The sequence below is a fragment of the Mus musculus genome, chromosome 2, assembly GCF_000001635.26.
Source record: "Mus musculus strain C57BL/6J chromosome 2, GRCm38.p6 C57BL/6J".
Lineage (NCBI taxonomy): Eukaryota > Metazoa > Chordata > Mammalia > Rodentia > Muridae > Mus > Mus musculus.
Genome location: NC_000068.7, coordinates 95,565,299 through 95,590,422, shown reverse-complemented (window position 1 = coordinate 95,590,422; position 25,124 = coordinate 95,565,299). Strand labels below are relative to the sequence as shown.

The 25,124-nt window shown below is 36.4% G+C and overlaps 1 long non-coding RNA gene across 1 annotated transcript in view; it reads right to left on the bottom strand.

The window, feature by feature from the left end:
* Window positions 1-20,819: 20,819 nt before the first annotated feature.
* Gm13794 overlaps window positions 20,820-25,124 on the bottom strand; it is a 175,362-nt gene continuing 171,057 nt past the window's right edge. The window contains exon 6 of the long non-coding RNA XR_374816.1: window positions 20,820-22,669. This is a non-coding gene — a long non-coding RNA (predicted gene 13794). The remainder of the gene's footprint in view (window positions 22,670-25,124) is intronic.

The window sequence follows — 25,124 nt, the reverse complement described above, 5'->3', positions numbered from 1 at the left end:
ACACCATTCCTTCCTGGCTGTATTAAATAACACTTTGGTCTTTAACCATAATTCACTATCTGCAGTGACTGTGTCAGGGTAGAGGGAGTTCACTCAGTTTGACTACAGTTTTAAACACAAATGCAGTGAAGAATAGGACTGCTAGGCCTACAGAAATTACTATTCTTGACGTAGCTGCTTTGATTGTTTGTGTAAATGTTGCACTCTGTACTTTGTGAAGTAAGGTAGAAAGTGCCTTGAGCAGGGAGAAGGTGGTACCTTACAGTATCAAGAATAAGGCAGGTATTGGCCTTAATGGGAGGCTTTGTTTTGTTCTGATGTCTTGGGCTCTAAAAAAAGAAACTATATTTGAATATAGACAGGGAATGTGCATGGTACATTCTGAGTGAAGTTTGAAGACCCAGACATCATACTTGAAGGAGGAAACGCAGACAAATTCACAACCACAAGGTAGATGCACTTGTTCTGGGAGATCAGGTGGATCCTGCTATTGTGGGAGCTCACTTGGAACCAGTTATTCTTGCAGAGCTGAACAGTCCTGATTGTTCAAGCATCCCTTTATCTGTTTATCTCCAGTGAAACCCCATGGCTTAAGCCTCAATAGTGAAAAGAAGTGAAAGCTGATTCTATGGGATGGACAAATAGATTCCCAGGATCTCTGAAACAATCAAATATCACTTGTTTATAATATATATGGTCATATTTTAAAGTAGTTTGATAATATTAACTATTACTTTCACAAAATAATAGATATGGCAATTAACTAGACTTCGATTTGAGTTTCAGTAATACTCACTCATAGAAATGTTTCAGAGAAATTACACCTATTTGTGTTTCTTCGCTTGCTGAAGAATAGTATCAATGTGTTCATAGTACTATCATGATCATCCTGAGGAGTGTTTGTAAGACTGTATCACAGTACCAGGAACAATGAACATGACCTCACTGAGCATTGAGTTGTCCCATTCATTTTCAGTCCTCATCTATCTTCACCTTATGACATTTTGAATTTATTTCCTCTTCTTTCTACATCCTCCCAGCTGACTCCCTGACTGTAGACAATTGCTTGTCATACTTTTTAATATCCAGTCCTCCACATTTCTTTGCCTAGGAATACCATCTATCATTTAGTTTTCAACCTTAAGTGGTATTCTTTAAATAAGCACTTTTTTTTAGTTTAATCACAAAACTAGTGAGCATCCATGTACCCTCTCTTTACCTCTCTCTGTGAGTGTGTATGTATGTATGTGTGTGTTTCCATGTATGCACATGTATATGCATGTATATGTGCTCTACTTTCTGACACTCCACTTAGTTTAGTAGCTTCAGCACATATTTTATGAATTGTCTTTTATTAAGTGCCTCTTGTAATGAACTGAAAACTGTATGAACAACAATAAAACATAGAAATTTACTAATAACCTCTAACCTCTCGACACACTAACAAGTACTCATAAAACATTCAGTTGATCTAGTGGTTTCAATGATAGCCCTATACCTGGTGTATGAGTCCTGGGAAGAAAATTACTGGGTACCATAAACATAGCATCAAATACCATCATTAGAGCAAACAAGAGCCAAAATCTGGATACAGATAAACAGTCACAGCCTCCCCGACACAGAATCAGTTCCTTGATGTCTGTTTCCTCATTCCTGTATTCCTAACATGTATATTTGGTATCAGTTACTATTACAAATTGCAATAGTTAAAGTTGTGGAGTCTGGAGTGCCAAGAGAAAACCACAAGTAGATCCAGTATCTGGTGATTGTCTGCATCTGGATGGATACATTCTGACCTATGCTTTGCATCCTTTATGGAAGACAGAGAGTAAATTCTCTTGTCTTGATAAGTCATTAATCCTGTTCATGATTTTAATATCCATGATCAACTCTTTTCTCAAAACCTCACCTTCATATGTAATCACACTGAGAATTATGTTCAAAATTTGTAATGCCATCCCCTAGAACAGGGAGGGGCTTGAAGACCTTCAGTTCAGAGAATGTTAATAGTGTAGAGCAGTCTACATGGGTTGATTACCTGTAAAGGTCATAAAGGTATCCTTGAAGCTAAACTTCTGATGGAGAATATTTTCTTAAGCAAGTGTTTGATTGGATTTATTGATTTTATCAGGCACAGTCTTAAAAGAGTTCTGGGAAAATTAAGCATATCTGATGATATAAAATTCTTCTAATGTAGATATTGAAGTTCAATTCCATATTTAACAAGAAGATACTGTCTCTTCCATGGCAAATGGTACTTCACCTATTTTGACAAAATTACCCTGAAAAGGATGTCTTCCTAAGGCATAAAAGCTCCAAAACTATGAACCTTTTGAATTGAGCTGTGATTCATTGTTTTTATATCTACCATACCTGAAATAGTGTATGATATACAGAAGTAAGCAGGCAAATTATGAAGATCAAAGCCAGCCTGGTCTACAAAATGAGTTCTAGAATAGCCAGGGCTACATAGAAAAACCCTGTCTCACCTGTCCTTCTAGTATAAGAAGAGGAAAGTAAAAGCTCGAGGCCAGAAGGACATCAAAGTTTGATTCTTTGCATCAAATGATACCTAGAAGTTAGAATACTGCAATTTCTGAGGAACACCACTATTCTTCTCACTGTCACTTGTGCCTTACCCATATGGCAGTCATACCTCATTCTATTTCTTCCTCTGAGTAATGGCTGTGGTGCCAAACACTTCAAATTATCAAATGCAAATTAATCTTCCAAAATCAATTTCAGAATGCTTGGCCAGAGATACTGTTAAACAGTTATTGATTAAAAGCAGAAAAGTTAACTTGCAATTCAAATCTATGCCAGTATCTGCTGGTGGCAACATGATTTTCTATGAATATAGACAGAAGGCTGCTACTTCAGAAGTGGGGGAAAGTGTTTAGAAGTGTTGGCATCTCAGAATTTAGCACCCCTCTGCTTATTAGCTTTTCTTCATTGACAAGAATAAGCAAATCTTTAAAAACATTACGAGTCAGGACATTCTCTCTGTGGTGTATAAGTGGCTCAAGAGACTCCAGAAGACGCCTTTTCAGGGTTATTACCTCTTTCAGGCCCTCTGGGAAGTATCTGGTAAATAATTACTTCCCCACTTTCACACAGATACCCTGGAGCTGCACACACAGGCTATGATCAGGGAGCAACTTCTGAACTGGGAGGATGTGGTTGATTAACTTTCCATTAAATGCTTCCTGATTCCATGCTGAAACTTCAGGCATCAAGCAGAGAGCTGAGGGGGAAAAAGAAAGGACCTGCATGCTTCAGTGGTAATTAACATCACCAGGCGACAAATCAATGCTACCTGGCTATTCCCATAAACCACGGTAACAGGGAGAAGCAGGCTTAGAGCTTTTGGCTGCCTGGTCATTTTGCTGTAGCTAAAGAGAGATGAAAAGGGAGAGGATGTTTTTTTCCTTAGCTTTAGGTGAGTTCTGAAGAAGCAAGCAGAGGTTTCGAGTGAAATGGACTTTGATAAAACTAAATCCATTATAACCTGGGATGTTGGGCAAAACTGTGAATTCAGACTTTTAAAATAAGAAGTTGAGAACCTATCAAAAGACATATATTCCAGAAATTCTATCTCTGAAGTGCTCATACAACAATATTGGATATGTGCTAATATGATTAATATGATTAAGCTATCCGCTTAATGTCTTAGAGTTTATACTGTTGAGACAAAAGAACATGACCATAAGCAACCTGAAGAGGAAATGGCTTATGCCACTTACATTTCTCCACCATAGTCCATCATTGCTTTCACCACAGAAACTCAAGCACAGCAGAGTTCAGGATGCAAGAATTGATGCATGGTCCTTGGAGGACAGTGCCTTCACAGCTTCCTCAGCCTCCTTTATTACTCTACCCAGGTCCACTAACCTACTGGCAGGACCTGAGCTTGACCATCATATCAGTCAAGAAAATATACCCCAGAATTGGTCACAGGCCAAACTAGTGGGGGCATTTTATTAATTGAGGTTGACATTAAACTAGCCAGCACACTGAAGTATTCATGAGCAACATCCCTGGAAATTCTGCTCAAAGTGGGTCAGATTAAAAAAAAGTTGTTGTATAATTTAATAGTGCCATTTGGCATGTAAATAGACCTAAGAAACTAACAAGTATTGGTGTTCTTAGTACTTAGTAGCTGTTCACCAAGACATAACAGCATTGAAAAGGGACATCAGGTGACTAAAACAAGAATGCTGAAGTTAATCATTCACTGTGTGTGATAGCAATAAAACTTGATCATTTTTTTCTAGTGATTGTAACTTTCCTTGAGAACTTGGTATAGGATACCTCAGCAGACATCTGAACATGAGGACCTACCCACAGCTGATATATCAACAACACTACCCCTATATCTCAGGTTCAGGGGATATCATGGATTGGGGGTGGTTAAGATTAAGTGTGAGAAGTCTAGGACTTCTGAAACAAGTTAGTGTGGTCTGAATTTGACACAGATTCTGAAACCATGAGATTTCAACAATACAATGACCTAAATCAGACCTGTACAACTAGGACATACACAGTGGCATGCTAATGTGGAGAGAAAAATTTCACAAGGCCTCTCTCACAGGACCCCCACCCCTAGGTGAAAACCTAGAGGCAATTAATGTACTCTGAAAAGGCTCCTTCAGTTTTCTCCAGAAATGAGTTTCTTGATAGGTAATTCAACTTCAAGTGTTTTCTCCAAAGGCAACATGAAATGGACTCAGTAGATTCTTTATCTTTATGTGGGTTTGTAGGCAACAATGATAGTTAAGAAGAGAAGGGATCATGAACTTGCTGTGATGTATGTGAGAAAGGTCATGGGAGGAACTGATGTGAGCAAAAGAAGGGTGGAAATTATGTAAATCCAATACTTATGAGTGAAATTCTCAAACTAACTAACTAAATAAGTGAATAAATAAAACCTCTAAACTAAAAAATTATGTCGTGAATATGTATTAGTATTAGTAACCTGGTTATATCAAATGAAATCAAATTCTATACTCATCTACTTGGAAAAAGAATGAGTAATTAAATGTTTGTTAACTAGAAATTAATTGCCTATCCTATTGGAGAAGAAAGACATTTTTCTTATCATGTTTGTTTGTTTGTTTATTTATTTTATTTTATTTTATTTTATTTTATTTTTATTTACTCACTTTACATCCTGCTCACTGTTCTGCTCCCAATCACTCCTCCCACAATCCTTCCCCCACCCCTCCTGTCCTACTCTTCTGAGAGGGAGGGGCCCCCTGGGTATGCCTCCATGCTGGCACTTCAAGTTTCTGTGAGGCTAGACTAGCTGCTTCTTCTCCCACTGTGTCCAGACAAGGTAGCTAGAAGAACATATGCCACATTCAGGCAACAGCTTTTGGGATAACCCCCCACTCAGTTGTACAGGGTCGACATGAAGGTCCAGCTGCACATGTGCTATGTACGTGCAGGGAGGCCTAGATCTAGCCCATGCATGTTCTTTGGTTGATGGTTCATACTCAGAGCCCCAAGGTACCAGGTTATTTGACTCTATTGGTCTTATTGTGGCGTTCCTATGCCCTTCAGGGCCTGCAATCAGGAAGACATTTTTCTATTTCAGCCTATATCTTACTGGAATTTGTAGCATCAGTTTGGCTTTGTGCAATGCTTACTGTGGCTTCTATAGTCTCTGCTTCACAAGAGTGTACACATCTTTTCAGAGAGAAAAAATAAGTCATAGTAGTCAAAACTGTGACTTTTAAAATACAGGCCATAACAACATTTAATCCTTCCATCACAATGAATACAAACCCAGGCATGCTTGAAATTAGAATAAATTACTTTGTTAGAGTCCCTTCACTATTTTTAGCATGTCTTGAATTCACAGGTAACTTTATATTATGGGAAACAAATCATGATGTTTTTACTTTGCCTATGTGAGCTCTAGACGTCCCTAAGATAATGGAAATCACTCTTTCAGGAACCACTGGTGTCTAAGGATTAATCTAAAATTTCACAACAATACTTAATCTTAGGTACATAGTAGAGGTGACTATGAGGAAAACTAGTATGTTCCATCCACATTCCCTTTTTCAATAATAAATGCCCTGTAAATTTCCATTCCAAATTTCAGTCCTCAAATTGGCTCCCATAAATACCAATGGCCAGAAATGCTTGTTAACTGCACAGAGTCTACACTCAACTGAGTCACTAAATATTTTTTCATTTTTATTGATCACTCAATTTATTCTGGTTATAGTTTCCATAATCTCCTCCAAAACCCTTGCTATCATCTCTACATAAGTTCCTCCCTCCCTCCCTCCCTCCCTCCCTCTCTCCCTCCCTCCCTCCCTCCCTTCCGTCCTCCCTTCCTTCCTCCCTTCCTTCCTTCCATCTTTCCTGTCTTCCTTCCATCTTTCTTTTCTTCCTTCCTTCCTTCCTTCCTTCCTTCCTTCCTTCCTTCCTTCCTTTCTTTCTTTCTTTCTTTCTTTCTTTTCTTCTTTCTTTCTTTCTTTCTTTCTTTCTTTCTTTCTTTCTTTCTTTCTTTCCAGTCAAGAAAAAAATGGTCAAAACACAGTGAAAGTAATCACACAAATAGAAAAACAAAAACATGAGAAACACATACACAGGCATGAACAGACACACACACACACACACACACACACACACACATCATAAAAACATAAAATCAGAAAATATAACAGGTATGCAAATGGTCCATAAGGTCAAACAAACAAACAAACAAACACCAAAAAAGACACCCAAACAATTATGATACAAAACATTTTAAAAATAGCATTGAATTTATCTTGTGTTGGGCATCTATTTTTGGCACTCTGCCCTTGAGTGTGCTTTGTATGCCCAGTGAGACTCCACTGGAGAAAACATCTTTTTCAATGTGTGCAGGTGTCAGTTGGAGAGAGCTTCTGAGTTAGGGATGGGAGTTTGTGTCCATTTCCCCTTTCAAGTGCTGGAATCCAAAATGGCATGAACCTGTGACCTGTGCTGGCCTCTTCATACAGTCACAGTCTCTATGAGTTCATTTGTGCTGTCAGCAGCATTGTGTCCAGAAGGCCTTGTTTCCTTGGTGTCTTCCATCCTCAGAGGCCTATATTTCTGCTTCCTCTTCCACAGAGTTCCCCTACCCCTGAGGGGATGGGTTTGATAAAGATACCCCATTTATGAGTGACTATCTCACTCTCCACATATTGTTCAAATGTAAGACTATGTATTAGTTACCATCTAATTCAGGATGAAGCTTCTCTCATTATGGCTGGCACCTGATCTGTGGGCATAGCAGAATATCATTAGGAATTGACTTATTGCTACATTCCTTTAGTGGAAAAATAGTATTTGGTTTTCCCTAGGATCATGCTTATCTACTCTCAGGTCTTTGGCCACAATACCAGTTTCAGGATAGGGCTCCATTTCATGGAGTGGGCCTTGAACCCAATCATGTAGTTGTTGCTTACTTTCTCATCCTTTTAGCCACTATCACATCAGTTTGTTGACAAGCCACCATTGTAGATAGAAAGAAATGCCGAATAGAATAAGTACCTTACAGTATTATGAACACTGGGGGTCAATAGGCATAAAGGCTCGATTTAGGTACCAGCTATCCCTTTCCATGTTCAATAAGATAGGTAGGTGTTACCTTTAGAAGTAGGGCCTTACCCTCTGTGAAGAGAAACCAGTAGCCTTGGCAACTTTGAGTTGTTTAGACATTTCCATGGCTTGTATACTTTTGGCCAGTACTTTTCGATGTAACCCATCCCTAGCACAGGAAGTTGCACTTTGTAGTGAAAGAAATCTAATTGAGGCTTTGTCTCCCATTTTTTGTTGTTGTTGTTTTTGTTTTGTTTTGTATTGTGTTTTGCGTGGTTTTTGTTTCTTTGTTTTTTGTTTTGTTTTTCTCTGTGTGTGTGACTTTATTTAGATTTTAAGTGTTACCTGTTCTTGCCTGTATTCCCTCTCATACCCTCTTTTGTACTTTCTCCCAATTATTGAGCAAGTAGTAAAATCATAAAAATCCAGGCCTCTGTAATTTAAACTATTTTTCTAGGTCACTTCAGTCTATAATCAGTATGGAAACTACACGTTCAGTATAAATTACCTCATGGTAGGCCTTGCACATTTGGAATCTCATCTTTCTTCTTGCTAAAATTAGGATTCATTAAAAACCCTGAACCCTTCATCTACAATAATGATAGTTACACATACTGAGGTTTGTTTGAGATGAGAATTTCTTTCAGTTTTGTTGTGCTCAGGTTGAGAAGTTGATGTGCCAGAGACTCAAAGCACATGAAAGCTGCTCCAATCCAGAGGATTTCTAGTTCTTGTCTCATAAATTCAAAGAATTAAGTTCATGGACCACAGAGGCTGAGATTTAGAAAACAGGATTTTATTATAAGAGCATAACGGAAAGGAGGAAAGTAGAACTCCTTGTACGGGGTCAGGAGGGGTGTTGGGGCGTCTTCAGTGGGTACCACTGAGCCTGGCTTCTGTGCAGTTAAGGTTTTAGTGGATGGAGGAAGGGAGAGGGGTGAACGGGCCGAGGCTGAGTTTATTGCTGCTGTTGAATTTTGTCCTCAGTAAGGTATCCAGGAAAGGGTATTCTTTTCGGGAAAAGAAATAAGAGAAAACCAGACCCTGCCTGAGGTCTCCAGCTCCTAATACCGGCAATGGGACCTTAGTATTCTAAACTGTCTAGCCAGTGTCTACCTACCCTTCTCTTCCCCAGCTGATCTGTGCTTTTCTACTGGAGAGGAATGATTTCCTCTCCACATAATTGTTGGAAAACAAATTATAGACACCCTAAGGCAAATAATGAACAATAATCCTCCCTCTGTAATGAAGAAGCATTGCCTATCTACTTTAAAAGACTTCCCCAAGGTTGCTCATAAAATTGCTCCTTTGATATTAGACCAATCATGGGCACTGAGGACAAAGTAACTAAATCATTTAAATATGCTCCATAAGCTGACTATAGTTTCAGTTCTCAACTCTTTCATTGCCTAAGGCCTGTCTAAGAGAACTGTCTGAGGTCACTGTTACTTTAATTCTTTTCCAAAACAAAGTCATGGCCTCCTAGTGGCTTTTAGTGAGTCAGGAAAGCCTTGACCAAAATACCACTTTTTTTTTTTTTTTTTTTTAAGTTTCCAGCTTTCCTTTTTCCTATCTTCTACTTGGAACATTTTTTTTTCCATCTTCACAAAAGCCTGATCATACTACTTCTTTTTCCCAATAGAGCTTGATTGGCTTTTAGAAAGTTAATGCTCGTGACACACAATAGAGAAAGTTGCTTCTGACGAATCCTTTCTGAGGGCTCTTTCTAAGATCACTAAATGATTCACTGAAGCTCAGTTCTATTTGAAATGGTACAGCGGTCACAGAAATTGCTGTCAGGGCTGTCACCTGACCAGGCTCCCTTCATTACTGATATCTCCAATTCTTTTAGTTGCTGTAGTTTTATTTTTTGGGGGTGTGGGGGTGTGGGGGGAGATGCAATATAGTGGAAGAGAAACATAATGAAGGTTTGGCTTTATGAATGAATACCAAATCCTTCTTAAATCATTTTGTTGTAGAAATTTTAATCCTGATCAGGGGTTTCTACCTTGCCTTTGAGCACTTGGTTCGTGATTAAAAAACATATAACTTTTATTATTTACAATAAGCCATAAACAGCACAAGAGCAGGGCATATATCTACCCTCTATGCTATTAGAATCTATTTTTTTATCAAAGACTTTCATTTTATCTTTAAGTTATTAGAATATAATTTCCCATCAATAGCCATGACTTATTACTTACTGTTTTATCTGGGCTGCTCTTAACTTGGATTGGCTGGCCCTTGGATCCATATTTTCTTGACATATCTAACATACTGCAGCAGCTTTTCCTCCATTTTTCTCCTCCCTGTGGTTCTACTCTGAGAACCCTGTGGTTCTCCTCCTAATCCCCACCTATGTCTTTTCTGCCCAACTATTGACTGTCAGCATCTTTATTTACCAATCAGAGATAGCTTGGGACAAGGTTACAAAGTATCACTTGGGTCAATGTGGGGACTCACTAGTCTCTGGGGCAACCAAGTCTGGAGGAACCAGTATTAGGATTAGAATACAAGCAGCACTAGGCCAGCAGACTACATTGTATAGCACAGAGCATAGATATCTGCTGTTCTTATCAAGGAAGGGTCCATTGATGATAGATCTAATTGTCTTCACAGAGTATTCCTTGAAGAGACACAGGAATGGTGAGTCCCTCCGCATTTATCTGTAAATAGAGTTTGACAGGTCTTGTAATCGGGCTCACAATTCTTCACATCTGCTCTTCTTCCAACAACTTTGCTTTATTCAGCATGTTATAATATTCTGGAGATTGGCAGATTTTATAATAGTAAAATTCTAGCTTTCCACTTGAGACTCTATGTGTAATTTTTTTTTCATATAACATAAAATCAGTCATCTGAAAGTACACAATCCAGAAGTCATTTGTACTTCCACAACGCTGCACTGTAGTCAAAACACTTCATCATCTCCAGAAGAGAATCTTTCTCCACTACGGAGTCACTCTTTATTCTTAGTTTTCCAGAGAACAACTCCAATAAGACTATAAAAAAAAAAAAAGGAAAAAAATCTACCTAAGGTTGAAGTTGAAAACTCTCATGACATGCATACCATCAACTGCAGGGTCAAGAGAGCTGAAGACTTCTAGTGAAGAGAACTTTGACTTCTACTTAAGTCAAAGTCCTGGGAAGCAGAAGGACAGAGGAACAGTTCTAGTCCAAGTCTTCATCCTCCCGCCTTTTGTTTGTGCTCTGGTTCTATTGAGACCATAATGGACCTGATCAGCTAGGCCCTCCAGTGGGGATGACAGTCTGCTCTTCTCCACTTACCGACTCAAATGGTTTTGGTTGGTTATTTTATTTATTTACATTTCAAAAGTGATCCCCTTTACCAGTTTCCCCTCTGCAAATCCCCTATCCCATCACCTCTGATCCAAATTTTAATGCCACTATGAGTATTCTCAGTTATGCACTCAGAATGAGTCATAACCAGGCATCTGGGTACCTTGTGACCCAGAGAAGTTACAAAACAAATATAAATGCTATGCTTCCTGACCACCATGCCTTATAGCCATTACATCCTTCCTATCTGTGTAGGGTTTCCCTTTCTGAATACTTCATACAAATGAATCCACACCACACATGATATTTTATGACCACCTTCTTGCTTTTAGGATGCTAATCATTCCTTTTTATGGCTAATACTATTTTTTTGTATGTGCCTGTACCACGGTTTGCATATTTTTTCTCCATAAGAGAAATTTAGGCTATTTAATATAGATTATAAATTTATAATATAAATACAAAATTAGTTTGGGCTTTTATACCTGTGTAAATTTTACTTCTACCAGCTTTCACATCGAGTTGTATGTTTGAATATTTACTTTCATCTTTGGGAGAGTAGACATATCCAGTAGATTTACTTGGACGTGGGCATTAGGTTTAAATGTTTGAGATATTGTTAACCTACATTCTGCAGAGGATATAGTGATTTATAGTCCCAACCTTACACATTTCCTGTTTCACCCTAACTTCACCAAAGATTACTTTACATTGTACTTAAAAACCAAAGCCTCTCTACCGAGTATATGATGCAAATCATTATACATTTTCTGTATTCAGATCATTTTATTCAAGGGGATGTTATTCATTATTAATATAAATGTAATTCATTTGAAATCATCAACTAATTAATTTTAGACATCTTTTCTGGCCTAGTCCTTCTTGCATCATGCTAGAAGAAGTTCTAAATTTATGGAAAGGGCATTTCTAGCCATTCATCCTGAGTATTGTGATAGCTGCTGTTTTATCATTGACATCCTTTATTGAACTGAGAGTTTGTATTTCTTGTCATTAGCTTTAGACAGAGAATTTTTATTAATGTATTGTATATAAAGGAAGCTTTTTTTCAGAAATAAGAAAAGTATATTATTAGAGTCATGAATGATAAGAGATGATGAACTTACCTGATGGTTGGATTATCCAGAAAAGCTAAAATTCAGAATGGAAGAATTTCCAGTTAGGAAGACAGATGAGAATTGAGAATTACATTACATTTGAAGGAGCAAAATGACTGTATCCCCATAGACAAACATGAGCATAATTTACTCATGAGGAGGTAAGTTTTATCTAATTTTTCATATCTCTCCATATATTATATAAAAATAATTGTATGTAGGTGTCCTAGCAACAGCCCCAGCTGGGTTCTCAGCTGCCAGCCAGCAACCATTGCTAAATAGATAAGGGAAAGGGGTATTCTTGATGATTTCTACCTAAGCCATCTTCTGTTGCTAGCTGCATAAAACATATTAAGAACCACCTGGCTGAGCTCAGTGAATCCCCAGAACCATGAGAGATAAATAAAGACATGACTGCTGTTGCTTGTCTTCCCCCAAGTGGGAGGCATTCCATTAGATAAGAGGAGCTAAGTGGGAAGCAAAGAGAAAACTCCAGTCTAGAGGGAAGACTGTCTCACAGAAGTACATGTGGTGCCCTGTTGACACATACATCTCTGTACATTTCAGTAATGCTTTCTTTAAATATTTTTGCATAACCTTTAGAAGGCCAGGTAATATGAGGTAATAAAAGCCACAGTCTGAAAAGGACAAACATTACTGCTCAACAAGAATGGTGTCTCTTGGTCCTAACCTAAGCAGTTTATACACAGCTTGAAGGAAGTCAGATACAGGCTAAAGATTAGGGACTGATGGGAGTGGTGTGATATGGTGCAGAACTAAGCAGATGACATTTCAAAGGAATCTCAACTGAAACGTGCTTTCTGGGAGAAGATAGTCACTGAGGTCAATGACAAAAGACAATCTTGATGGCTTCAGATGGCTTTTTATAGGAGGTGAAGAAAAGTATCAACCATCACTCTATGCTTCGCTGTCTTAAGTAATGAGCTATAAAGTAGTGAGAAGTCGTCATTATAAAGGGTCTATGATAAGGGGTGAATCATCATCCAACTTCAGTTAGAACACATAACTAAAGGGTTAGATAAGAACAACCCTATATCACTCAGCAACTGGTTCCCTTGTTTCTTCCCCATCTCTTTACACATAAATTGCAAAGGGAATGGAGAGAGAATAACATTTGTGTATAAATGTACATACCAAGATAAAACTTAGTTCAAAACAGAATGAAATCGCCATTGGAAGTGAAAGGTCTGATCAGAAAAACACTAGTCTATGTCTCATGAGCCTATCACACCATTGCCACTACACTGGGACTTGGACAAGCAGGTTGAAGAGTTCCTAAGTTATCTGATTCTGTGATTATGATGGTGACATAGGCTCTCCTTCCTGTAGTCCTTCATTTGCTAAAATTCAAACCTATCTTAACTTGTTTAGATTGCACTGTTTAATTCCTTCAACATCAATCAAATTCTTTCACTCAGCTCAGAGTCTGCTAGCCAAGAATGGCTTCCAAGTAAACAGTCAATTAGCTTTAATGGTGTTCGAAGTGAGTATTGCATGGCCCTCTCTTGTGATGCAATTTAATTGGTCTGAACTATATAAAGTATTATGACTAATATACACAGTATACACAGTTTTTACTCGTAATGCTATTAATAATGACTGCCCCTTATTAAATACTGTATTAAACAGTGAACTTAGGAACTCATTGGTTAGTTTGGTTCCCACAAAATATAGTTCTTTGTCATTAGGTTTGCTTCCTTTTAGGACCTAGTCACTGTAGCATAAAGAAACCTAAGCCACATGCAGGGGCCACATGTGAGTATCCCAGGAAACCTTCTATCCCAGACCCCAACAAGTAGAGCATGTCGACTTCTTATCTTTCAGAAGACTATCTCCTTTCACTAAGGCACTACTAGCCTAGGCCCTAGAAACCACAGGCTAGTGATGGGCAGTCCTGCTGGACCTTGTCCAAATTCCCAACTCATTGAAATGGTAAGAGTATTTTTGGAGCAAATTTAATGAAAAAATAGACACTTAGTCAATTGACAAATTACATAGCTAACATCCCTATCCTGTGGATAAGAAAGCTCCATTGTACCTGTTTATTGAAATATTTACATTCTCTGATAGGTTTCCTTAGGCAAAATACCAAGTCTTTTTCTTCTTTTGCCATCTGTTTTGTGCATTGATCCTGGCATGAGGAGCAAGCAATGATTATTTGCTCAAGGAAAAGAAAAGAAGAACTTTACACAGAGAATAGAGGCAGTCATTTTCTTAAGTACACTTTTTCTTTATGCGATTTCTTTCCAAGACAGTCAGTGAGCACACAGGCAAGCAAAGCAAATTGTTCATTTATTACAGAAAATAAAGCTTGTGAAGATTGCATAAGAAAGAGAGCCATACGCTGGAAATGATTTGAGAGATATTTTTGTAGAAAAGCTGTTGAACTAAATGTACCTTTCTAGCGACTACTGAGACAAAGAATGTTCTTTTTTTCCCCCAGCATCATTTTTTTGCCATTGCAATCTCCTAAGCCAGTGCCTCTTGATAATAAAAAAAACTAAAGCCCAGAATCCACACCACTGTTGAACTTTAATTTACTGTGCATTAGTGCATCTCAGACATGACGACCTGCTCCCTAGCTCTATGTACAGACAACAGAGAAACATCTGTAAGCCTATAGAGATCTCCTCGGTTCCTTTTCATTGAGTTTCTGCTTTTCTTGACAGGTTTCTCTGTGGGCTGTGACTATACCTGAGAAGTTATAGAATATTGTAAGACAAAAGTCTGCTCTGGCACTTTTGGTATATTTTGCCAAAAGTGACTGGGGAATGCTGAAGCCCTGAGGGGACCCTTAAGCTATGATGAAGAGTATAGGTCTGTAAAGTACAGACCCTCTGAAGTGGGAATAAATTCTAAGGTGCAATTTATATTTTAGAACTTCAAGATATTTGAAATCATCTGTGTTGCCTATTTTTTTTCAACTTGATGAATGTCAGATTTTTTAACAGTTGATGATGAAATACCATTACTGATTCTACTAAAAAAAAATCACAGGCTGGGAACACAATTCAGTAGTGTGAACCATGAGGGTTTGATTTCTAGCATAAATAGATACGTTTTTGAACTTTTCATTTGAAAACTATAGTGAATATGTTTATTCACTGGTTGGTAATATTTAAGATTTATTTCTAAAAGTTGAGAATATCTAGCATGCTTGGCTAGTTGCAGTATTCGAGGGGAAGAACATGTAGCACGCACTAAAACTAGTTTAGAAATAATTACAGTCATCATCACCTGTCCCATCCTTGACTGTCTCCAGGGCGGTCACTGATTCACTAGAGAACATCCACAATAACAGAAATGTTTTTCACCCAACTTTCGATAGATTGTAAGAATACTCTGGACTCCTGATATTGCACAAATTAAAGCATATATATATATCAAGGGACTTGGAGGTAGACATCTCTATTGTCAATCTTTGCCCTGCAACGCATACTAGTGTTTCCACTGCAATTCAACCAGACATAGTTTATTGGTTAGGTGTGTCTAGTGTGACCACCAGATATCACAGAATATGGGAAGATGTTTTCTCCCAAAGACATGACAAAAGATGAAGAACGTATAAGCCAAATAAACCCTCTCCTCCCCTAAGTAATTTAGGCCAGTGACCTATTTTCGCAAATGTGCAAAACTGCTGGCCTAATGCTCTTGTACACTTTATAGTTTACTCTTGTGTTACTCAAATGTTGATTTCCCTCCCTTCATATCTTGTTTTACTGCAGACCCAATACCAAGAATCTTCTGTCTCAAGTTTGTGTAAAGAGTTCCTACCATTTATTCTCTGCCTTGTCAATAAATGCTAGTTACCCGATGGCTGGGAAGAATAAAGAATTAGGCTGTACATCCATCAAACAGAGGAAGGAAAAGGGAGAGAGGGAGATTAACATAAGCAGCAGGTTGAAGGAATTGGAGCCATGAAGAAGGAGTCCAAATAGCCAGATCAATAATAACATGAAACTCATGGGATGGGGCTGAGAAATAGCTAGATTAGCAAAGAAAGTAAAAATAGATCACTTGAGGTAAGTTTAAAATAAATCTTTGTTTCTCTGTGTAGTTACTGGGGACTTGCATAAGGTAAAGATACATAGCTGATAGGTGAATTTCCTGCTTACATTTATATTAAAGTTAATTCATTCACACAAAATACATTTGAAATGCTGATATTTCAAGATGCAGAAAGATAATTTGAAGAGGAATTCAATCCAGATGTCAACTCTAGGGATCTATATGGCTTGATGCACAACAACAACAGAAAGTATCCAAATAGCATCTCTAACTGGTAAATCTTTTATGAGCATTTAGATTGTTTACATGAACGAGTGACTGCAAAATGATGACTGTTTGTCATAGCAGCTCAGAGAGATGAGTATGCCCTGAGTCACAGCAAAAGCTACAGAAAACAAATGGTGATAACTGTATTCTTTTAAAACGCACACAAATCAATGTAGTAGCAAGGAAGGACAGAAATGGGAAAATGGCAAAAAGAAACAGAGTCAAGGAGTTCTGCCTGACACCATCTTAGGCTTAAAACTTTATAGGACATAAAAGTGAAATACTGGCTGGACAGATGGCTCAGAGGTTAAGAGCACTAGGTGCTCTTCCAGTAGACCCTGGTTCAATTCCCAGCACCCGCATGGCAGCTCACAAGTGTCTGTAACTCCAGTTCCAGGAAATCTGATACCCTTACCCAAACATACGTGAAAGTAAAATACCAATGCCCAGGGAATGAAAGGTGAATCAATAAATAAATGTTTTGTCAAAAAAGGAAAATGTAAATTTTATGCCAATATTTATTACTGTATACACTATTATATATAATGATATACAACATAAACTAATATATAATAAAATATATAATACAATTATTAAGAAGGATACTGTCAGTAGTTATTACATTTGAGGCATAGAAAGTTTACCAAAAGAGCAACCAATGGGAGAAGCAGAATCAGGATATACTTACAGAAAAAATTAAATCTTAAAGGTCAAGAGGAGAGTAAATTCATCATCAAGAGCTATTTCAGGGTAGGAGAGATTTCCTTCAGAAATTTAAAGAAAGTATTTTGGCAACAAGAAAAAAAACACAGCAATTGCATTTGAATATTAAAGTTAGTATGTTAAAAGAAGTCATGCTGTGTTTTTAATTCAGCTCTTAATTAACTGAATTTTTATCCTACAGATCTAAACACTTCCAACGAGTTTTTTAATATATTTCACCTAATCAGAAGAATTAAGATTAAAAAAAAATGTTTTTATTGTTTATAGACAGACAATTTAGTAAAATTCAAGGTCAATTTTTTTTTGTTTGTTTGGTTTGGATTTTGTTTTTGATTTTCGAGACAGGGTTTCTCTTTATAGTCCTGGCTGTCCTGGAACTCACTTTGTAGACCAGGCTGGCCTCGAACTCAGAAATCCACCTGCCCCTCTGCCTCTGAAGTGATGGTATTAAAGGCGTGCACAACCACTCCCCGCCAAGGTCAAAATTTTAATGAACAGAATTTCCTAATTCTCAAATAAAGTAGTGAATTTTATACACCTGTATATTTTCCATAGATAGCAAAGAAACATATTATACAAAATATAAATTAAATAAATACAACTATTTATATTTGCAAATATATATGAATTGATAATTTTTCTACTATAATAGTCAATGTGAGAAAAACACTAATTCAAAATCATAGAAAGTCTATTCAGGATTCATTGTCTTCTAACGTCATGGGCAGAAACTCAAAGAATTTTGTTTTAAGAAAAATAAATATCCAACATATATAAAGAACTCAAGAAGGTGAACTCCAGAAAATCAGAGCAGAACAAAGAACTCTCACCTGAGGAATGCTGAATGGCAGAGAAGCACCTGAAAAAATGTCCAACATCCTTAATCATCAGGGAAATGCAAATAAAACAACCCTGAGATTCCACCTCACACCAGTCAAATGGCTAAGATCAAAAATTCAGGTGACAGCAGATGCTGGCGAGGATGTGGAGAAAGATGAACACTCCTCCATTGTTGGTGGGATTACAAGCTTGTACAACCACTCTGGAAATCAGTCTGGTGGTTCCTCAGAAAATTGAACATAGTACAGTACATATGACAGGAGGATCCTGCAATATCTCTCCTGGGCATATATCCAGAAGATGTTCCAACTAGTAAGAAGGATACATGCTCCACTATGTTCATAGCAGCCTTATTTATAATAGCCAGAAGCTGGAAAGAACCCAGATGCCCCTCAACAGTGGAATGGACACAGAAAATGTGGTAGATTTACACAATGGAGTACTACTCAGATATTAAAAAGAATGACTTTATGAAATTCCTAGGCAAATGGATGGACCTGGAGGGCATCATCCTGAGTGAGGTAACCCAATCACAAAGGAACTCACACAATATGTACTCACTGATAAGTGGATATTAACCCAGAAACTTAGGATACCCAAGATATAAGATACAATTTGCTAAACGCATGAAACTCAAGAAGAACGAAGACCAAAGTGTGGACAATTTGCCCCTTGTTAGAATTGGGAACAAAACACCCATGGAAGCAGTTACAGAGACAAAGTTTGGAACTGTGTCAAAAAGATGGACCATCTAGAGACTGCCATATCCAGGGATCCATCCCATAATCAGCTTCCAAACGCTGATACCATTGCATACACTAGCAAGAATGTGCTGAAAGGACCCAGATATAGCTGTCTCTTGTGAGACTATGCAGGGGCCTGGCAAACACAGAAGTGGATGCTCACAGTCAGCTATTGGATGGATCAGAGGGCCCCCAATAGAGGAGCTAGAGAAATTACCCAAGAAGCTAAAGGGATCTACAACCCTATAGTTGGAACAACATTATGAACTAACCAGTACCCTAGAGCTCTTCACTCTAGCTGCATATGTATCAAAAGATGGTGTAGTCGGACATCACTGGAAAGAGAGGCCCATTGGACTTGAAATCTTTAATTGCCCCAGTACAGGGGAACGCCAGGGCTAAAAAGTGGGAGTGGGTGGGTAGGGGAGTCGGTGGGGGGGAGGGTATGGGGGACTTTTGGGATAGCATTGGAAATGTAAATGAGGAAAATACCTAATAAAAATATTTTCAAAAAAAAGAAAGAAAAAAAAAGAAAAATGAAAACAATCTAAAAAATCCTAAAGAAATGAATACTAATAGCTGAAGTTGGAACTGAGATATCTTCAACTATGACAGATAATAATTGTGGAATATTTATTCTCTTTAACACATGTGTTTCATTTACTAATATATAAAAAATTGATTTAAAATTTTGCATTTGTAATGCTTCTTGAGTTGGTGTTTATAACAAGTATAAATTAAACTTTGTATACACAAGTAAATTATACATTCTAAGTTTTAATTAATTTTTATTAATAAAAATAATAATAACACACACTAAGACATCAACTCCATTCAACTGCATTTGATTTAGCTACTAAAATTTATCTGTAATAAGCAGTAATTTAATAGCTTCAATATTAAATCTAAATTTAAATGATATACTAATTAAAGACTTTTCAGCTAGCTAATTACTTTGGTTTAAACACAGTGCATCCACTTTTTAAATACTTGTGTAACAAACCATTACACATTTTAATCACTGATATGTTTCCATTTACCTGATGATTCTCCATGATTATCTGGGTCAAAGACTGTGAATTGATATACAATTATTTTGGTGGTGCTATGTACTCGATATCATTTGTGGAAAATGGTTAAGCAAGCAGGAGATAGATAGATAGATAGATAGATAGATAGATAGATAGATAGATAGATAGATAGATAGATAATATACACACACATATATATGTATATATGTATGTATATACATATAATACCATTTTAATATATATGTATATTAAAATTTTTCTACTCTGGGAAAACTGTTTTTGTGCTTTTCTCTTTTACTCAGTTTCTTCAACAGTATTAAATGTTGATCTATTAGATAAATTGTGTTCTACTCTAAAGGAGGCATCTATAACATTTCCCATGCTATAGAAAGGCTATAAGAGGTAAAGATGGGAATGGATGCTATACAATTATATATTCAGCATATGACTTGGATGATGAACCCATGAATTCACAGAAACAATAGCTACTTGCGCAAGACTGATGTCTTCAACATTCATGTCCTATAAGTCCACACCACTCAAAAGGAGCTATTGAAAATTAAAAGTTCCAGTGAGAAGGACAGTTCATATTCCTGAGTCATGTAGCCACTGCTCCATTACCACACATGCACATAACTCTCCATTCATACTCATTCAGAAAACCCTAATGAAAGGCAGAGTCGTGAACACACACACACACACACACACACACACACACACACACACACACACACACACACACAAGGAAAAGAGCCTTGGTAGGAAGAAGAAAGATGCCAGAGCTGTGGGCTATCTGCTGAGGAAAGCTGCTAAGAGGGAGTGGAACCAGCCCAGGAGAAAGAAGTTTGTTGTAGTAACCAGAGATTTTAATCGAATGATATTATATAAGTAAAAAGTTACAAAAGAATAAGTAAATTAAATTGAGCTACTCAAATACCCTCCCAATAAAGAGACATCTCTCTTTTATGAGTCTATCTCTGAAAATCCATTGTAGTAGCAAGTTAACAATAAAAATTTTGAATCTTCTTTTCTGTATCAAGAATATGTATACAAAACCATATTACTCATCTTGTCTCTGTAATATAAGAAAAATAGACAGCAGTGATAAAATATAGAAAGAAGTAAGAATTAAAACTATTTGTAGTTAACAAAAGCTTTATGCAGAAAATTCTGAAATTAACACACATTTACAGAACTAACAGAAGCTAATTTATTAAGTTTACAAAACAGAAAGACGATCTACAATATTTTCATTTTATATTAACAGTAAGTAATTAAAATTAAATAAAAAAGAAGTCCACATATAATAAACTTACAAAAAATGAATCCATACTAAAACCTCTAAAAATTATTAAGACCTCTATACTCAAAACTAATTTTTGTTATGGAAAAATAAAAACATTAAAAGAAGTGAAACTATACAAAATATGAACAGGCCATAGGCTTATTATTAATATTGTTACATATTAATTTATCCCCAATAATATTTACAGAATTGTATCCATCTACTTTCTAGATAGCTATAAGATGAATCAAAAAGATAAATTGGTATAAAAGTAAAACAACTATCTGCAACAATGTTGAAAAACATTTGAAAAATTGAAGGAAGCATAACAAAATTTGACGATGATTTAATGATGTAGAATAATCAATATAATACCATACTTATGCCGAAAATGGATATAAAACATTGCAACAAAAATAAATTCCAGTTTCAGACCTACATACTCACAACTATTTATTTTGAACAAGGCACAGAAATATCATATAATGCAAAAATAACTGATCATCTATATTAAAACTAATCTAATTTCCTGCCTTGTGTAATGTGCACACACTTTTTAAAATAGTGGCTTAAAGGTCCACAAGTTAAATAAATAACATAAGCTTCAGAAATAAAACAAAAGAGAATGTCTTCACAATGTGGAAATAGGCAAAAATAGGTTGCTTGTAGCAATAACCATAAAATGGCAAGTTGATAAATAAGACTTCATCAAAATTAAACACTTTCCATTTAAGGCATCATTACGAACATGAAGGGAGTAGCCACATGCTGGGAGAAATACTTCCAGGATCTATGTGCTGTCTGGAACAGAGACTACCTAAAACTTGTGTACAAACACAAGGTAACTTGTGAGAAAGAGTGTCTGTGAATAATAACTCTATGAGAGAAGCAAAAATAGATAAAAATTGTCAGTATTGTTAGAACCAGGGAAATACAACTTATATTGTAAGAACTACAAGGAACAAAAAAGGAAAGAACAGCAGAAGCCAAAGACTTGCCAAGGTGTGGGGCAGCAGGAAATCTCGAGGGATGGGTGGTGAAGTACAGTGATCAAACTGTGGGAAACGTTTTTGACCACATTCTTATTATTCTACACACTTAAAATTCCTATGGTCCAGCAATTCTAGATAATTCTATACTAGAGATAAATAAAAGTGTAAGGTTTCTAAGGTCTATAGAAAAATGCTTAAAGTTTAACACAGTAAGCCAAAATTATAAACAATCTAAGTATGTATTTATGTGCAAACATATTTTTAAATGTACAGTAGACTCACATGATGAAGTAATAACTTCACCAAAGAAAGATGGATTATTAGGCTCATTCACAAAATTCTGTGGATTAATTTATTAGTATATTGCTGAATGGAAGAACCTTTTCTTAGAAGTATACTGTCGAAGCCTTTCACATTGGCGTTACAAGTCACAAGTATGCTGCTAATCAGGTCTTTTGCATTGTTGCACATTTGGGGACAAATTAAACATATTTAATACAAAAGAAGTTCCTGATACATTATTTAAATTAATTTAAGTAAGATTGAATTTAAAATTTGACTCGCTCTAATAACCCTGTTTTATGTGCTCCACAGCCACAGGTAGTTTGAGGCAACTATACCATAAAACATATGAAGAACTCATACCTAGCATTGAAGAGAGTTATGTTACAAAGAAGCATCTTGAACAGGCAACAGTCTGTAGTGTAGAAAAATAAGAACCATCATTTTCTTCATATGAGGACCATGGGTATGCAGGATTCTCCTGAGTGGACAGTAGTGATGAAAAAAATTTTTAGCTAGCACATTATACACATTATGAAGTTATCAAAATATACAAAATATATGCTACTAATATTTATATTTTATCGGTAAATTACAGCAACATATCTGCAAAGATTTATTAAGATAAACAATGATGTGAGTGCTGAGTTAATGTATTCATGTCATAATTTGCATGAGCTGAAGGCATATAGTGCTGTTCTCCATTCTCTGTGGTGCTGATCAGTAAAGCATCTTGAGGTGATGGCTATACACAGCTCTGTTAAATAGCATTTGTGATAAAATAAAGAGCACCAAGACACTGAAGAAGCATGTGTACATGCAAACATTTAATCTTAATATATTTGAAATCTTTATAATAAAGTATAGGGAAGATATCCATTTAAAACAGCAACAGAAATTATAACAACCATGGTGGGAAATCTATAACCTAAAATAGCCATTCACTAAGAGATAGCATATTTTGAGAAAAGTCAATTATATAAGGAAAATACTGATTCTCTTCCATATTGTCTAATATATGAATCAAAATGAAATATTAAGATTTGGCAGAAAGATAAGCTCATTTAAAGTGAAAGTAGAAAAGAAATTAATAATTTTAACAAAACATTACTTGATCACTATAGTCTAACCTTCTCCAGAGTACCCTAGGTATACAGTCTCAATCCACATCATAAACCTATGAGTTGGATATTGGTATATCTCTTAGCTTTGCACCCTTAAATAAGTGTCAATTCCTGTTACAGAGAAACATAGACCAGCTGAGGAAAAATATATGTAATAATGGTTAATGCAGCATTATTTGACAGCCATTAAATGAAAACAACTTGTAGCTTTGACAGTAGATAAATGGATAAATAATTACTATTTGGTTACACAATGGGATACTTTTGAGTTAAAAGCACTAAAGTGAAATTATAGGAATCAAGCCTGATAATTCTCTGAAACACAATGCGAATTTGAAAATAAAACCATATTGCAAAAAGATCAACACAATGTGGTGCTATTAGGGTACACTTTTGAAAGATACAAAACAATATTATTATCCAGCATCCAAAGCAGACTGCCTATGTTCAAAATCAGAAATTCAACAGCAGGCTGAAAGGAAAGCATCATCCTGTGGAACGCCCATCAGTGTAGTGTGGTAGACGTCTGTGGACAAACGCAAGTCTATGTAGTCTTACACATTTCAGTGCTGAAAGCCCACAATCAAGGAGCCGTTGAAGCTGACTCCTGTGACATACACGCTATCTTCTTCTAATAGCACACTGAGCTAGTCTCTTATATAACCTTTATTGTAGCTTTAAGGATCTCGAGTCGAAGTATCATATTGGGGATTAAGGGCTCCCTGTAGAAACTGAGAAAAAAAGATGTTACTTCATTATATGGTAGAAATGATGATGAATATTGGAATTGGTAAGTATGACTTGTGTTTCCTTCACAGAGAGTCTACTCTGCACCCAACACTCCTTAAAAAACATCTGGCCTGGAGACTGAGAATATTTTTACCTTGATTGCCTTACATATCCACATCTTAGGGGTCTTTGTAACATGCTCGGAGTCTGGATACTTTTGAGGTTTCAGATGATGACCTGGATGCATAGGCTTGAAAACAAATCTTTGTTCCAAAATAGTGAAATGCCTGATACTGTCTTCTTTAACAAATGTGCAGGTTATTTTTACTTTTTCAGGGAATTTTTGATGAACATGAAATATTCATAGAGGACAGATAATATTTAAATGACATCGTTAAATAATTAAAAATGTGAAAATCTCTGCTGGGAATTGCTACATTAAGGCTGAGAATACATTCTCATTATCTTTCCTCAATTTTCTCGGGTTTTCAAATGAAAAGAACTGAGTAATTCTTCTATGCTCTTACGGAGGGAGTGAAGATCTTCACTCCCTTTGGGGAGACTTAAGCTTCGCATCACATCTCCAGCATATCATTATTAAAATACTCTTGAAGATATTTAGGAATTTCAAAATGAAGTATAGTGTGTAATTAATTTTAAAAAATCTACCTGATATTAGAATTTGTTTTACACCAAAGGTGAAGACACAACGCTTCTGTTTTATATCAAAGGTATAGTACAAAGAGCTTAGACTCCAACACGGTATTGATCTATTGCCTTCTATTTGGTTTCCAGAATTTCCTTTATCAGTATAGCATGTATTGAGCTGTTTCTGACTGTGCATAGCATGTCAATACAAAGCAATATGAAAAGATAAGAGTTTGGGAAACTCGGTTGTTTTAGACCTATTGGCAAATATTAGAGATGAAGGACTTCAGCTAGAACTGGTTAAGCTATTTGACGAAAGTTATACAAACTGAAGGAGAAAAATGTCTAAATCCAGCCTAAAATTAGGCTTCCTTTACTCTTCTGAAAATAATAGTATACATTGTTTCTTAGTGGAGTTGCTTTGAACTTCATTAA